At 37.0% G+C, this 14,551-nt stretch overlaps 1 long non-coding RNA gene across 1 annotated transcript in view; it reads right to left on the bottom strand.

Annotated features, from left to right (window-relative positions):
- Positions 1–14,329, bottom strand: part of LOC147581775 (uncharacterized) — a 150,668-nt gene extending 136,339 nt beyond the window's left edge. The window contains exon 1 of the long non-coding RNA XR_015250238.1: positions 14,254–14,329. This is a non-coding gene — a long non-coding RNA (uncharacterized LOC147581775). The remainder of the gene's footprint in view (positions 1–14,253) is intronic.
- Between the last annotated feature and the right edge of the window lie 222 nt (positions 14,330–14,551).

Raw genomic sequence — 14,551 nt, 5'->3', positions numbered from 1 at the left:
AGACCTTGCCATATTCTGAAGTCTTTTCTAGTCTTCTTGGTATATATACTCTAGAGAATCCTATATACCAAAACAAAAATCTTATAAAATGCAAATAGAAATTCCCTTGAGAATAAATCATAGCATACCCTGATACCTTTGTCTTCCTTCAAAGATGTGAGGATATGAGGAATATATAAAACCTAATCCCTTCCTGTGGTTTTAAGAAAATATTGAGAACAAAATACATGCAACCCTCAGCACATATTTGCAGTCACTCCAAAGTAAATGTTTCTTTATACCTTGTGGAAAAAGCAATTTTGGGACTCCCTGCTTTTGAAAATGAGCTAGATTTTTTTTTTCAAAGACCACTTCATTGAGAGGCATATATACGTTAGAGGCAACACCCTTCTAAAATTTTGTACCTTTGAATGACATTTCCTTGAAATGTTTTAAGTTACAGAAGGAAATCCTACATCTTTTGGGGGTGGGTGGTTCATATCATATTGTATGATACAATTAAAAATTTTGAGAAGTATTGCCATAAATAAATTTGAGCAACATAGATTACCCTAGATTTTCTAAACATTTTATCATGCAACCAAACTGTGATGGTTATGTTTGTTTGTTTGAACACCTGTTAAAATCTGAGTCACTCAGAAAAAATTGGCAAAATTTAGGTGTAATGGGACAGAAAATTAGTTCCAAACTAGCAACCATATCCATCTCTTTTATCCCTCAAATAACCTAGCATCTCACAGCCTATCTTCATTTGTACAATGGCAATAATCACACCTATTACTTAGTGTAATGAGAATTTAATGAGAAATGCCAGATTCCCTATTCGAAAATCTCATTTTCTCTTCTAAGCTCTAAACCAGAGGAGAAAATTGTGACCAGCCATTTTGTATATAAAAAAATACGTAGCAGCATTTAGAAATAAATATTTCCTCTAAAGGGAAATAATCAAACCTGCATTATTATAAATGTAATATTTATGTAAATCTCTCAACTGCAATATTTTTTTTGCACTGGGGTAACTTCAAAGATGGAGGCTGTGAACAATTATGGCTGTTACCATCCTATGTCATGTAGTGGAATGGCAAACAGCATCATGCGTGTGCTTGGGGAGAACCTGACTGGTGCTACAATCAAAGTTCAGGGAGACACGCTTTACAGACTAACAAAGCAACTGCAGAAACAATAACCCTGAACCCTCTTTTACATTCAAATCACTCTCAGCATGTCTGCAAATCATAAAAGGACCTTAAAGAATGAAAAGTCAGAAATTCGAGCACAGAGTACATGGGTTTCTGGACAAGTCTAGGTATAGAATTGGAAATGAGTGAATATGAGTTCTGTATCAAAATTGTGCCTGCACAGAAACCTGACCTTTATTCCTTCACCATTCCCTGCCCTTCACCCGATGTCCTACATACTTGTGTTTGAGTAAAGGGAAATTCAAGCTAAGAAGAAACTTCAAACACCACAAAATAAACACTCACAGCATCCTCTGCCTAAAGAGTCACACTTCAGAGAGAACAAATGATTTTTTTTCTGAGAGAGAACTGCTGTTAGCAAATACATGACAGTTCACAGGCTTCCGCTCTAGTGAAGTTGACTGGAAATGGAAATCACTGAATCAGACTGGGAATGGAAATTGCCTGCGGGAGGCTCAGTTACTTAAATTTTCTTTTTTTTTTTTTAAATTTTTTTTTTCAACGTTTTTATTTATTTTTGGGACAGAGAGAGACAGAGCATGAACGGGGGAGGGGCAGAGAGAGGGGGAGACACAGAATCGGAAACAGGCTCCAGGCTCCGAGCCACCAGCCCAGAGCCCGACGCGGGGCTCGAACTCACGGACCGCGAGATCGTGACCTGGCTGAAGTCGGACGCTTAACCGACTGCGCCACCCAGGCGCCCCAGTTACTTAAATTTTCAATGATTGCCTCACGTACATTTTTCCTGAATTCATGTTTAAGAAACAAGAATGTTATAATGATTCCTCTTTTTAATTTTTTCTAAATGTTTTTATTTAAAGTTAAGAGAGAGAGAGAGAGAGAGCAAGCTAGGGAGGAGCAGAGAGACAGGGAGACACAGAATCCCAAGCAGACTCCAGGCTCCAAGCTGTCAGCACAGAGCCCGACGCTGGGCTTGAACTCACGGACCGTGAGATAATGACCTGAGCTGAAGTTGGACCCTTAACCAACTGAGCCACCCAGGCGCCCCATTATTTCTCTTTTTAAAAAGCAAGAAAATAATACTAAAGTTTAAACCTTTGAAATCATACATTGCTTTGTTTGATTAATTTCTGAGAGCCACATATCTGATTATATTGTATGTTTCTTCATTGTTTCTCAGAGGATAAGAACAGCAAGTTAATAAATAGCAAAGATGTGAATAGATCTTTGGAATGGGTGAAAACCCTTTCATTTGATATTAAGGTGAGAGGAAACATGAGGCATAGGAAACAGACTCCCAGACCGGGTGTATTGGAGGAGCAATTCATCTGGCAATGGGATATTTCAGCTTCTGAAGCTAACATTTGTCCATAGGAACGATCACAAGTTCGTTATCTAAGTTATATTTGACTTTTTGTATTGATTTTTCATATAGGACACACTGTCATCATTGGTCCAAGTGTGAGGCCTGCTTAGGCCTTTTTATAAGAGTGTATTTTAGTCAGTCCAATCTCTCCTCTTCCTTCACTTTCTACACAGAAATCTTCTCAGATTCTGTTTTCCAGAGAACCCAATCTTTGACATTATCCCTGGGCTTTTTTCAACAAATGATGCGGAAGCACTTGTACATCCATAAGCAAACAAATAAAAATAAACTACAACTTAAACCTCACACCTTATACAAAATGACCTCAAAATGGGTAAAAGAAATTAAGTGTAAAATATACAATCATGAAACTTTTAGAAAAAAATAGGACAGAATATCTGGCATATGAAGAGGTTTTCAACATCATTAGCCATTAGGAAAATGCAAATTAAAACCACAGTAAGATCTCTTTACACATCTATCAGAATGGCTAAAACAAGAAATAGTGACAATGACAAATACTGACAAGGATGCAGAGAAACTGATCACTCGTACACTGGTGGTGCGAGTGTGGAATTGTACACTGGCTTTGGAAAACGGTTTGACATCTTCTCATAATATTAAACATGTAATTACATGTAACACGGTTATTGAACACTTTGGCATTTATCCCAGAGAAATGGAAACTTACATTCATTCAAACAAACAAACAAACAAACAAACCCCTGTACATGAAGAATGGCTGCTTTATTCATAATAGCTGAAAACTAAAAACCACCCAGATGGCTTTCAGTGGGTGGGCAGTGGAACAAGATGTGGTACATCCATACCACGCAATACTACTCAGCAATAAAATGGAAAAATGACTGATCCAGGTGGTGGCAAGAGTGCATCAGCAGAGTTGTAATGAGAGAAAAAAGCCAGTCCCCAAATGTTACATACTGTAAAATCTCATTTATATAAGATTCTTGAAATAACAAAACTATGGAAATGTGGAACAGGTCAGTAGTTACCAGAGGTTAGGGATTATGTTGGGGAAGCGTGGTTATACAAGGGCACCCTGAGGGATCCTTAGGATAGAATGACTCTAGGGGCCCCTGGGTGGCTCAGTTGGTTAAGCGGCCGACTTCCACTCAGGTCATGATCTCGCAGTTCATGGGTTCGAGCCCTGCATTGGGCTCTGTGCTGACAGCTTGCAGCCTGGAGTCTGCTTGGGATTCTGTGTCTCTGTCTCTCTCTGCCCCTCTGCCGCTCCTGTGCTCGCTTGCTCTCTCTCTCTCTCTCTCTCTCTCTCTCTCTCTCTCTCTCTGTGTGTCTCAAAATTAAATAAACATTAAAAAACAATTTAAAAAAAGATAAAATTATATAACTGAGGAATCGATTCACAGACCTACACATATGATAGAGTTGCATAGAACTAAATATGCCCACAAAAATAAATACAAGGTAAACTTGGGAAATCTGAATAAGTTTGGTGGTTTGAGTCAATGTTAAAATCCTGGTTGTGGTAATATGCTATAGTTTTGCAAGATATTACCGTTGGGAGTAACTGCATAAAGGGTGCACAAGATTTCTCTGTATTGTTTCTTGCAATTGTATGTGAATCTACAATTATCTCAAAATAGAAAGTTTAATTTAAAAGTACAATGCTTGTTTTAGAGTTTTATTGTAGAGTACACTACAAATCGTCTTCCGGGACTTCTTTTTTTCTTTTCTTTTGGTTACTCCAGCTCATCCTATGTGACAGGTTAACTACCAGGAGATATACAGTTTCTTGCATGTAGATTTTTTTCATTCATTTTTACTGTTGTTTAATATTCCAATATGACTATAACGTGTGTATTCTCTTTGTTTTTTTTTTTTTTAATCTATTTATCTTGAGAGAGAGAGAGAGCGAGAGCGAGCAAGCAGGGAAGGGGCAGAGAGAGAGAGGGAGAGAGAATCCCAAGCAGGCTCTGCACTGTCAGCACAGAACCCTACATGGGCCTTGATCTCATGAACCATGATATTGTGACCTGAGCTGAAATCAGCATTCAAATGCTTAACTGACTGAGTCACCCAGGCACTTCTATATGTGTATATTCTTCTCCTGATTAGCATTTGTGCTCTTCACAGCTGTTGTTATTATAGACAGTGCTGTGAACAGTCTTGCCTTGAAACGCATGGTAAATGTGTGGAAGTGTTTCTAGTTCTCTGATCTGCTCCCATCGTTCTTTCTAATTTGGGATTTATTTGGCGTTCCTTTTATAAGTAAGTTCATTCTTTTCCAACTGTTTTTCTTTTCTAGTTTAAGATTTAAGGCTATGTATTTCTTTCTAAACATTGTTTCTGCATTTTGATGTACAGTGTGATTATTTTTTAGTTAGTTCTAAGTTATTTTAAATTTGCATCATGTCAACTTCTTTCACTATAAAGTGTTTAGATGAGTTTTTTTAAATTTTCAAATATATGAAAATATTTATTCATCTTGTGTTACTGTTGTTTCTTTTACATTTTTAACTGAAGTGTATTATCCTGAAAGAACATGATCTGTATGATATCTACAGTTTGATATTTATTGTTACCTTATCCGTAGCTGAGTGAAATGATAAATTTTGTAAATGTGCCTCTATGCACTCAAAAAAATGTGGTTACTCTAATTTGACAGCACAGAAACCTGTGTATCTCCATCAGAATAAACATATCATTTTTACTATTCAAATAATACCTTTAATTTTGGAGGGAGTTTCTATTTGCCTCTTCGGTGATTAATAGAAAGATATTGAACTCTCCCTCTATATTAGATTTACCTAAACTTGTCAGAAATTCTATACATTTTTTGATTTATATAATTCAAGGCTAGCTTATTAGAGACAAATGCAATCATAATTGTCATATCTTTGGGTGCATTTACACACTGATCTTTTATGTAGTGACCCTAAAAATGTATTTTGCCTTAATGTCTATTTTTTTCTGAAATCCTAATAGCTAAATTACATTTATTTTCTGTCCTGGTTTCCTAAAAAACTGAGCTAGTTACTATGAATGTAGAAAATTTTCTTTCATTCCTTCTAAGTGTAGAAAACAATAAACAATGAGTACCTTGGATTATACTGGGATTATCACTTATGATTAAAGATGAACCAAATTTAGTAAAAATTTTAAATTAAACTTAACTTTACATTATACTTTATTATTTTTAAATATTTATTTGTAATCATGATGCATTGAAAATGTTGATGTAATCATTTTAAATCATATATAATACAGCATAAGTCCCATTTTATTTCCTCTAATCAGCTTTTTAACATTTTTTAAAATTTTTATTTATTTTTGAGAGAGAGAGAGACACAGGGTGAGTGGGGGAGGGGCAGAGAGAGAGGGAGACACTGAAATGGGCTTCAGGCTCTGAGCTGAGAGCACAGAGCCTGACGTGAGGCTTGAACTGGGGAATGGCAAGATCATGACCTGAGCCGAAGTCGGATGCTTAACCTACTGAGCCACCCACATGCCCCCTCTAATCAATTTTTAATTACATGTGTGAAATCAAACAATATCCTCTCTTAAAAAAAAAAAAAAGTAAGAAAAATGCCCGTATTTACTTTAAATCTTCATATTTAGATTCTTACGAGAATGAAGAATCTCTTGAATAGGGAAAGTTAGGTAGAGTTGTGTACCATGTTACATTCTACATTCTGATAAGTCTGTCCCCATCTTTATAATGTCCCTTAAGTAAGCCTTATGCTGTCCTATATTGCCATGTTCATTTTAGGCAGATAAATATAGACATGGAGATATAACCAAGGTCATTTAGAAGAAAAGACAAGCAACACAATAAAAACTTAAATGGATAAGTATCCTAATGAATTAATAAGTAAAGAAATAAAATGGTCATCTTTTCTATTAAAATAAGTCAGATAGGTTAAAAGCATTCAAAACAGTGTTTTGGCCACTGGAAGCTATTTAGCTGATGTTATTAGAATCTATCCTAGCTGTAAAATACTGACCCTTTTCTGAGTAGCAAATTTTGTGCTTTTATCAAGTAATTAGAATATTTTGAAGCTTTCCACTTTGGCAAGGTTTGGGGAAAGTCTCTGCAAAAAGTAAGGTCATCGCTCTCCCTATTTGTGGAATTTTAAGGAGTAAATAAAATTTCTGAACTTGTTTTATTTGTGACTTTTTAAATTTGTTTAAATTGTTTAATTTTAGAAGAAACCTGATGGAAACAGAAGAGACATTGGCCACGGACACTTGTCTAGTTTAACCTGCACTTCCGGAGCAAGGTTGACAGCAATTACTATTCACAGCCTTTCAGCTTTGTCTCCAGACACGCAGCTCCCTCATCTATCTTTCAAAAGCACAGGTCTTACCATGTTACACCTCCCACCTCCTGTCTTAAAAAATGTAAGTGGTTATCTATTAATTTCAGATTTATATGGTCAAGTTTTGACAATCTTTCAAAGCCAGGTCATCTCCTAACCAGGTCAGAATTTACATTTACAAATTAATTTTACACTCTTTCCCTGCTTTCATTAACCCTATGCTGCTGTCAAACTCAGGGATGGTATATATTCTTTTAATCATGCTAGTTTCTCTCTTTGGCTGGTTCTTTACCTCACTCTTTACCAAGGATGGCTAACGTCCTTTATCGTTCTGCTCAGATAGGATTTCACCTCTTCAATGAGCTTTGGTTCAGACCCTTTGTAAGCTAAAAATATGCTCTCTTTCTTCTGAATTACATTATTATCATATTATGTGTAGAAAGTAGAAAATATGATTTCTGTGATAGTATATATTTATATGTCTTCAATTTCCCAGCAACCTTTTGGCATTTGATGAACTGAGTCACTGTGCTAAGAATGAGAAGAGAATGGTGACCCTAACATAGCATTCCATGTAGACAGAAGGTTCTTCAGCCAGGTGTGGGGAGACTAAATCTTGTTTAGACCAATATAGGATAGTTCCGAATTATGAATGATGAAACAATAGGCCGAATTACTAACAACCTGCTAGAGTTGGTATAAACGGAGAAAAAAATCTGTAATGTGAAACTGTTAACTCCCATTGTCCCTTTGGACTCTCCTCTTCTGGGCTGTTTTGCTGTTTGTGACATGAGACAGACTGTTGCCATGGCTTTCATCAAAGCAGAAGATAAGAAGGCAGCTGGAGCTGGCAAGGTCACCAAGTCTGCCCAGAAAGCTCAGATGGCTAAAAGAATATTGTCCCCAATGCCTGCCACCCCAGTCTTAGTCAGTAGTGGGAAAATGGTCTCAGAACTGTTTGTGTCAATTTAGCCATTTAAGTTGAATAGTATAAGACTTGTTAATGATAACAGTGCCATCCGAAAGTCATCAGAAGGGAAGGAGAATGTTTAGTGGACCATTTGTATGCGGTCTGTGTGGCAGTTTTAAGTTACTAGTTTTTAAAATCAGTATCTTTTAATGGAAACAACTTGACCAAAAATCTGGCGCAGAATTTGAGACCCTAAACAAAAGTTTTATGAAGAAAAACAAAACAAAACAAAACAAAACAAAACAAAACAAAACAAGGTTAAAGAGGTGCATACTCCAAGTAAAACCTCTTACAGTTTAGACTTTAGCTGAAGAATATTACAGTGTTGACAAAAGCTTTTTAATGAGGCAGACTTTCCTTCTAAAGCCGAAAAAAAGATGATGTATACACATATTTAGCAAATTATCCTCATGTGTTCAAAGGAGTTAAGATTAAAATTTGGGCTTCATTTTGTAAGCTAGTATATATCAAAGTCTGCTGATACATTCTCAGGTGTTTGGATTGTAAAGAGGTTTTTAAAAATTAACTTTTTACATTGGAAAAGTGTCTATTCATGTCTTCTGCTCGTTTCTTTACCAGATTTTTTTTTTTTGGGGGGGGGTTGAGTTTGGTAAGTTCGTAATAGATTTTGGACACTAACCCTTTATTTGATGTGTCATTTGCAAAGATCTTTTCCTATTCCGTCATTTGCCTTTTAGTTTTGTTGTTTGTTTTGCTCTGTAGAAGCTTTTTATCTTGATGAGGTCCCAGTAGTTCATTTTTGCTCTTATTTCCCTTATCTCTGGAGACATGTCAAGTAAGAAGTTGCTGTGACCAAGGTCAAGGTCAAAGTTGCTGCTGCCTGTTTGCTCCTGTAGGATTTTGATGGGTTTCCGGGCTCACATTTAGGTCTTTCATCCACTTTGAATTTATTTTTGTGTATGGTGTAAAAAAGTGGTCCAGGTTCATTCTTCTGCATGTGGCTATTCAGTTCTCCCAGCACCATTTGCTGAAGAGACTGTTTGTTTGTTTGTTTGTTTGTTTGTTTGTTTTATTAATTGGATACTCTTTCCTGCTATGTCAAAGATTAGTTGGCCATAAATTTGTGAGTCCATTTCTGGGTTCTCTATTCTATTCTATTGTTCTGTGTTTGTTTTTGTGCCAATACCATACAGTCTTGATAATTACAGCTTTGTAATACAGGTTAAAGTCCAGGATTGTGATGCCTCCAGCTTTGGTTTTCTTTTTCAACATTATTTTGGTTATTTGGGGTCTTTTGTGGTTCCATACAAATTTTAGGATTGTTTGTTCTAACTCTGTGAAGAATTCTGGTGCTATAGCAACAATAGTCAAATTATGGCAAGAGCTGAAATGTCCATCTACTGATGAATGGATTAAGAAGATATGGTAAATACATACAATAGAATCCTATTTGGCGATGAAAAAGAATGATATCTTGCCATTTGCATGCAACAACGTGCATGGAACTGGAGGGTACTATGCTAAGCAAAATAAGTCAGTCCAGAGAAAGACTTATGATTTCACTCATATGTGGGATTTGAGAAATTTAACAGATTAACAGAGGGGAAGGGAAGGAAAAATAAGATAAAAACAGAGAGGGAGGCAAAACATGAGACTCGTAAATATAGAGAACAAACTGAGGGTTGATGGAGTAGGTTAAATTGGTGATGGGTATTAAGGAGGGCATTTGTTGTCTCCCTCTCTCTCTGCCCCTTCCCCGTTCATGCTCTGTCTCTCTCTGTCTCAAAAAAAATAAATAAACGTTAAAAAAAAAATTAAAAAAAAAAAAAAAGGGGGCGCCTGGTGGCTCAGTCGGTTGAGCGTCCGACTTCAGCTCAGGTCACGATCTCGCGGTCCGTGAGTTCGAGCCCCGCGTCGGGCTCTGGGCTGATGGCTCAGAGCCTGGAGCCTGTTTCCCATTCTGTGTCTCCCTCTCTCTCTGCCCTCCCCCGTTCAAGCTCTGTCTCTCTCTGTCTCAAAAAAAATAAATAAACATTAAAAAAAAAAATTAAAAAAAAAAAAAGGAGGGCATTTGTTGGGATGAGCACTGGGTGTTATATGTGATGAATCACTGGATTCTACTCCTGAAGCCAAGACTACACTGTGTGTAAACTGAGGGGAAAAAAGGGAGAGAGAGAGAAATCACCAGCATCCAAAGGAAAAAAAATAACTTTTTACATTTATGTAATTACCTAAAATTAACAAAAAGATATTTTGACTCATTTAATCACCACTTAAAATGCTAACACAATTGCTAGCAGCCTACCTGTTTCTGTCCTACGACTTTTTCCTTTCCTTTCCTTTCCTTTCCTTTCCTTTCCTTTCCTTTCCTTTCCTTTCCTTTCCTTTCCTTTCCTTTCCTTTCCTTTCCTTCTCTCATGGGCTAAATCCTTTCTGTGTGCCTGGAATATCACCCTGTCTTGCTCCCCAAGGACTCCCCTACTGCAAGTAACTTTTTTCCCCAGATTCTACATTCACTGATTTCTTCCTTTCATTTTACTTATTTCCATCTGTACACAAATATGATGTTTTGTCTCTTATCTTATGAAATCCCACCCATGGCCCTTTATACCCCTCTACATATTGTACTCCCTCTGTTTACATTCTAGAAAAAAAAAATCTCCAATGATAATACCTAGTTCCTGTCTCCATTTTATCACTTCTCATTCTATTGTAAATATATTCTAATTGGTCTTCCATACTTCCATACTCATAATTCCATACTCATAATTCTACTATGACTGTTTTGTGAAAATCACCAATTACCTTTACATTACCAAAGTAACACTCTGTTCTTCACCTGATACAGACTTCCAACAGCAGACAGTAGAGTTGAAAAGTCACCCCATAGTGAAACGCTTTCTTCTCTTTGGAGACTGTATTCTCCAGACTTTCTCTTACAATAAGGGTCTCCTCATCTGCAAGAATTTAAATGTGAGTATTCCCTAGGGCTCACCTTCTCCTCTTCTCTTCTTTACTTTCCTCTCTTCCCTTCTCCTTCCTTATTCTTGTCTGTCTTCTCTGAAGTTCAGTTACTCCAGCCATATGTCTTTAACCATCATCCCTATGCTAATGACTCCCAGTAGTCCTTACATCTTCAATGAACTTTCATCCAAATGTCAACATGTCATTTTTACTTAAATGTCTAATAGTATTTCAAACTTAACATGTCTAAAACAGAACTCTAAATTTCCTTCCTCTCAAATCTATTCTTCCATACCCTTTTTCTGCATCGCTCATCCAGATTTGTGAGGCCTGTTTTTTCCCGTTTCCAAGTTTTTACATCCAGCCCATCAAAAGGTTCTATTAGTTGTACCTCCAAGATTTTTCCAGTTCTTTATACTTCCACTCTTTTTCTCATCTCTGAGAAACCAATTCATTTTCCTACTTCCTTCTTTATGCTTTCATTGAGGAGTTTACATCAATTTTCCACAGAGCAGTCAGAGTTATTTTATTTTTTATAAGGGCATCACCTCATATAACTCTCCATTTAAAACCCACTGATGATGGTCCCTTGTACCAGACTAATGTCTGTACTCTTCCTCGGTGCCTACAAGGCTCTCCAGAATCCCAGGAGAGCCCCAAATATGTTTCTCTTGTAATCTCACACCACTCTCCATCTAGAATGCTATTCTCTCACTTTGCTTGGGTGGCTGCTTCATGTTATCCATTTCTTGTTTGAGAGTCATCTCCTCAAAGAGATTTTGATCACTCATTTGAAATTAGAAGTGTCTGGCACTCTGTTTAAATTCTATCCCATCAGCCTATGCTTTATTTATAGTCTCTATGACCATCTAGAATTATATTACTCATTCTGCCCACGAATATATGAATTTGAGAAGAGTAGAGATTATACCAGTCTTGTTTCTGATATACTGTCTAAGACTACCACAGTGTCTGGTACATAGGAAATACCCAGTGAATTCAAAATCAAATGATGACATGAATTTGATACATTTCTCAAAATAGGGTCCTTAGACTTCAGGAGCCTATAGAAATATTCCTAGGGTTTGTGAGCTCCCAAGTTTGAAAAGCAGTCTTAGATCATAGGGATCTAACAAGAGCTTATAATTCGCAAGTATATTAATTTTCTAGGACTGTTATAACAAATTTTCATGAACTTGTGGCTTAACAACAACAAGAATTTTTGGCGCCTGCATGGCTAAGTCAGTTAAGGGTCTGCCTCTTGGTGTTGGCTTAGGTCATGATCTCACAGTTTGTGAGTTCAAGACCTGCATTAAGCTTTATGCTGATAGCACAGAGCCTGTTTGGGATTCTATCTCATCCTCTCTCTGCCCCTCCCCCGCTAACTGTCACACACTCTCTCTCTCTCTCTCAAAATAAATAAGTAAACTTAAAAATAAATAAATAAATAAATAAATAAATAAATAAATAAATAGCAGGAATTTATTTTTTTCACAATTCTACAGGCCAGAAGTCTGAAATCAAGGTGCTGGCAGGGGCACACTCCCTCTGAAGTCTCAGAGAAAATCCTTCCTTGCTTCTTCTAGCTTCTGGTAACTCCAAGCATTGTTTACTCATGGTTGCATAATTCCAGTCTCTGCTTCCATCTTTGCATGGCCTTTTTCTCTTCTCTGTATGTTTCTGTGTTTCTCTTATAAAGATTTTTGTCATTGGATTTAGGGACTACCTGGATAATCCAAGATTATGTCATCTCAAGATCCTTAATTACATTTGCCAAGAATCTTTTTTCCTAAATAATGTTACATTCATGGGTTCTGGGATGTAGTCATATCTCTTGCAGGACCTACCGTTCAACACACCATAGGACATATAATAGGCAGTTCAACCTGACCACAATGTGTAGTTGTCCTATCTGGGCGGTAAGTAATGACAGAGGCCACCAGACTATTGCAAAGTGGTAGGCAGTGATGCTCTGAAATAATTCTGTGACATAAAACAAGATGAAGAAAAGAGACTGACCTCAAGACACATTTATTAAGTAAAAAGCAACATAATTTGAGGATCCATCCACTTCATAAGTTTTATTTCCTTTGGAAATTTTTTTATTTTATAATTGGCACCCACTAATCCTTCACCCTGCTTTGAATGGCAGCAATGAGAGCAAACCTGGACAAGTGGACGGAATGTAAAAAGTTTAGAAAAGAGTATCAGACAACCAGCACCACCAAAACCAGTCCATATGTTTAGTCATAGAAAAAATGTTTAAGATTGATGTTTCTTCTCTAGTCTACCTTCAGGCTACACGTCCATTAGTATATATTCCTTGCATAAACCCACTGTTTCATTTGTTTTTACATAGCATCACTTTTTGCTGTTATGAAAGCCCCTCGTTTATATTGAAGAAAATTTCATGAATACCAAAAGGTTAAAAAGAAATAGCAGCATTAATATTACAGTCCCCAGAATGAACCAATATTTTTATTTATAAAAGTTAAAAGGAGGGGTATTTGAGTGGCTCAGTTGGTTAAGTGTCTGACTCTTGATTTTGGTTCAGGTCATGACCTAATGGTTCATGAATTTGAAGCCCACTTCAGACTCTGCACTGTCAGTTCAGCTTGGAATTCTCTCTTTCCCTCTCTCTCTGTCCCTCCCTGCTCACACTTTCTCTCTTTCTTTCAAAATAAATAAATAAACTTAAAAAAAAAAAAAAGGTAAGAAGGTAGTCATTCTCTGTCCGTTATCTCTATTATCACACCATGCAAAAATGGCTGTAGAAATGGCACCAAACTTTAACTATTAGGGCATGTGTGAAATACATTGTGAGCCCCTCATGGCTAGGCCTTACCCTTCGGAGGCAAAAACTCATATACAATGAGGATGCTACACATTGTCAACCAAGAGAGACACCATTCAGAAGCCATAGAGAGGGGCGCCTGGGTGGCTCAGTTGGTTAAGTGGCCGACTTCAGCCGAGGTCATGATCTCATGGTCCATGAGTTCGAGCCCTGCATCGGGCTCTGTGCTGATAGCTCAGAGCCTGGAGCCTGCTTCAGATTCCGTGTCTCCCTCTCTCTCTGCCCTTCCCTCACTCACGTTCTGTCTCTATCAAAAAAATGAATAAACGTTAAAAAAATTTAAAAAAGAAGCCATAGAGAAAATAAATATTTTATTTTTTTTTAATTTTATTGTAGAGAAAGAATGAGCAGGGAAGGAGGGAGAGAGAGAGAGAGAGAAAGAGAAAGAGAGAGAGAATCTTAAGTAGGCTTCACTCTCAGCACAGACCCCAGTGTGGAGCTCAATCCACGGCCCAGGATCATTACCTGAACCAAAATCAAGAGTCCGACACTCAACTGACTGAGCCACACAATCACCCCAAGAAAATAGATGTTTTTAAAACATTGCTTTAAAATACATTCTGCATTTAATTCACCTGCCTTTGAATATGGGCTGGACTTAGTTGCTAATTTCTAATGAATAGAGTGCAGAAAAGGAAAAATAATAACTTTATAGTAGAGAAACCTGAATGCATCACCTTAACCATTGCCAGTAGTAAGTCATGTTGACTCCATGTACTCCTTGATATCATGTAGTGAGCAGGGCACTTCTCCTCTGTAGAAGTCTTGCAACAAACAACAAACCTCAAAAACAAACGAAACAAAAAAGTAAATACCCTCAGTCTAATTATAAGGAAATACCACACAAACCTAAATTTAGAAACATTACAAAATGCCAGGACAGTGTTCTTCAAAAGTGTCAAGGTCATGAAAACCAGGAAAACATAGTACTGTCAAGACCGGAGTAGACAGAAGAAATACATTTAAAAAAAAAAA

Source organism: Puma concolor, chromosome B1 (genome assembly GCF_028749965.1).
Source record: "Puma concolor isolate L17-30 chromosome B1, mPumCon1.1.hap2, whole genome shotgun sequence".
Classification (NCBI taxonomy): Eukaryota; Metazoa; Chordata; class Mammalia; order Carnivora; family Felidae; genus Puma; species Puma concolor.
The sequence above is the reverse complement of the archived record's forward strand: the minus strand, read 5'-3'. Positions and strand labels throughout refer to the sequence as shown.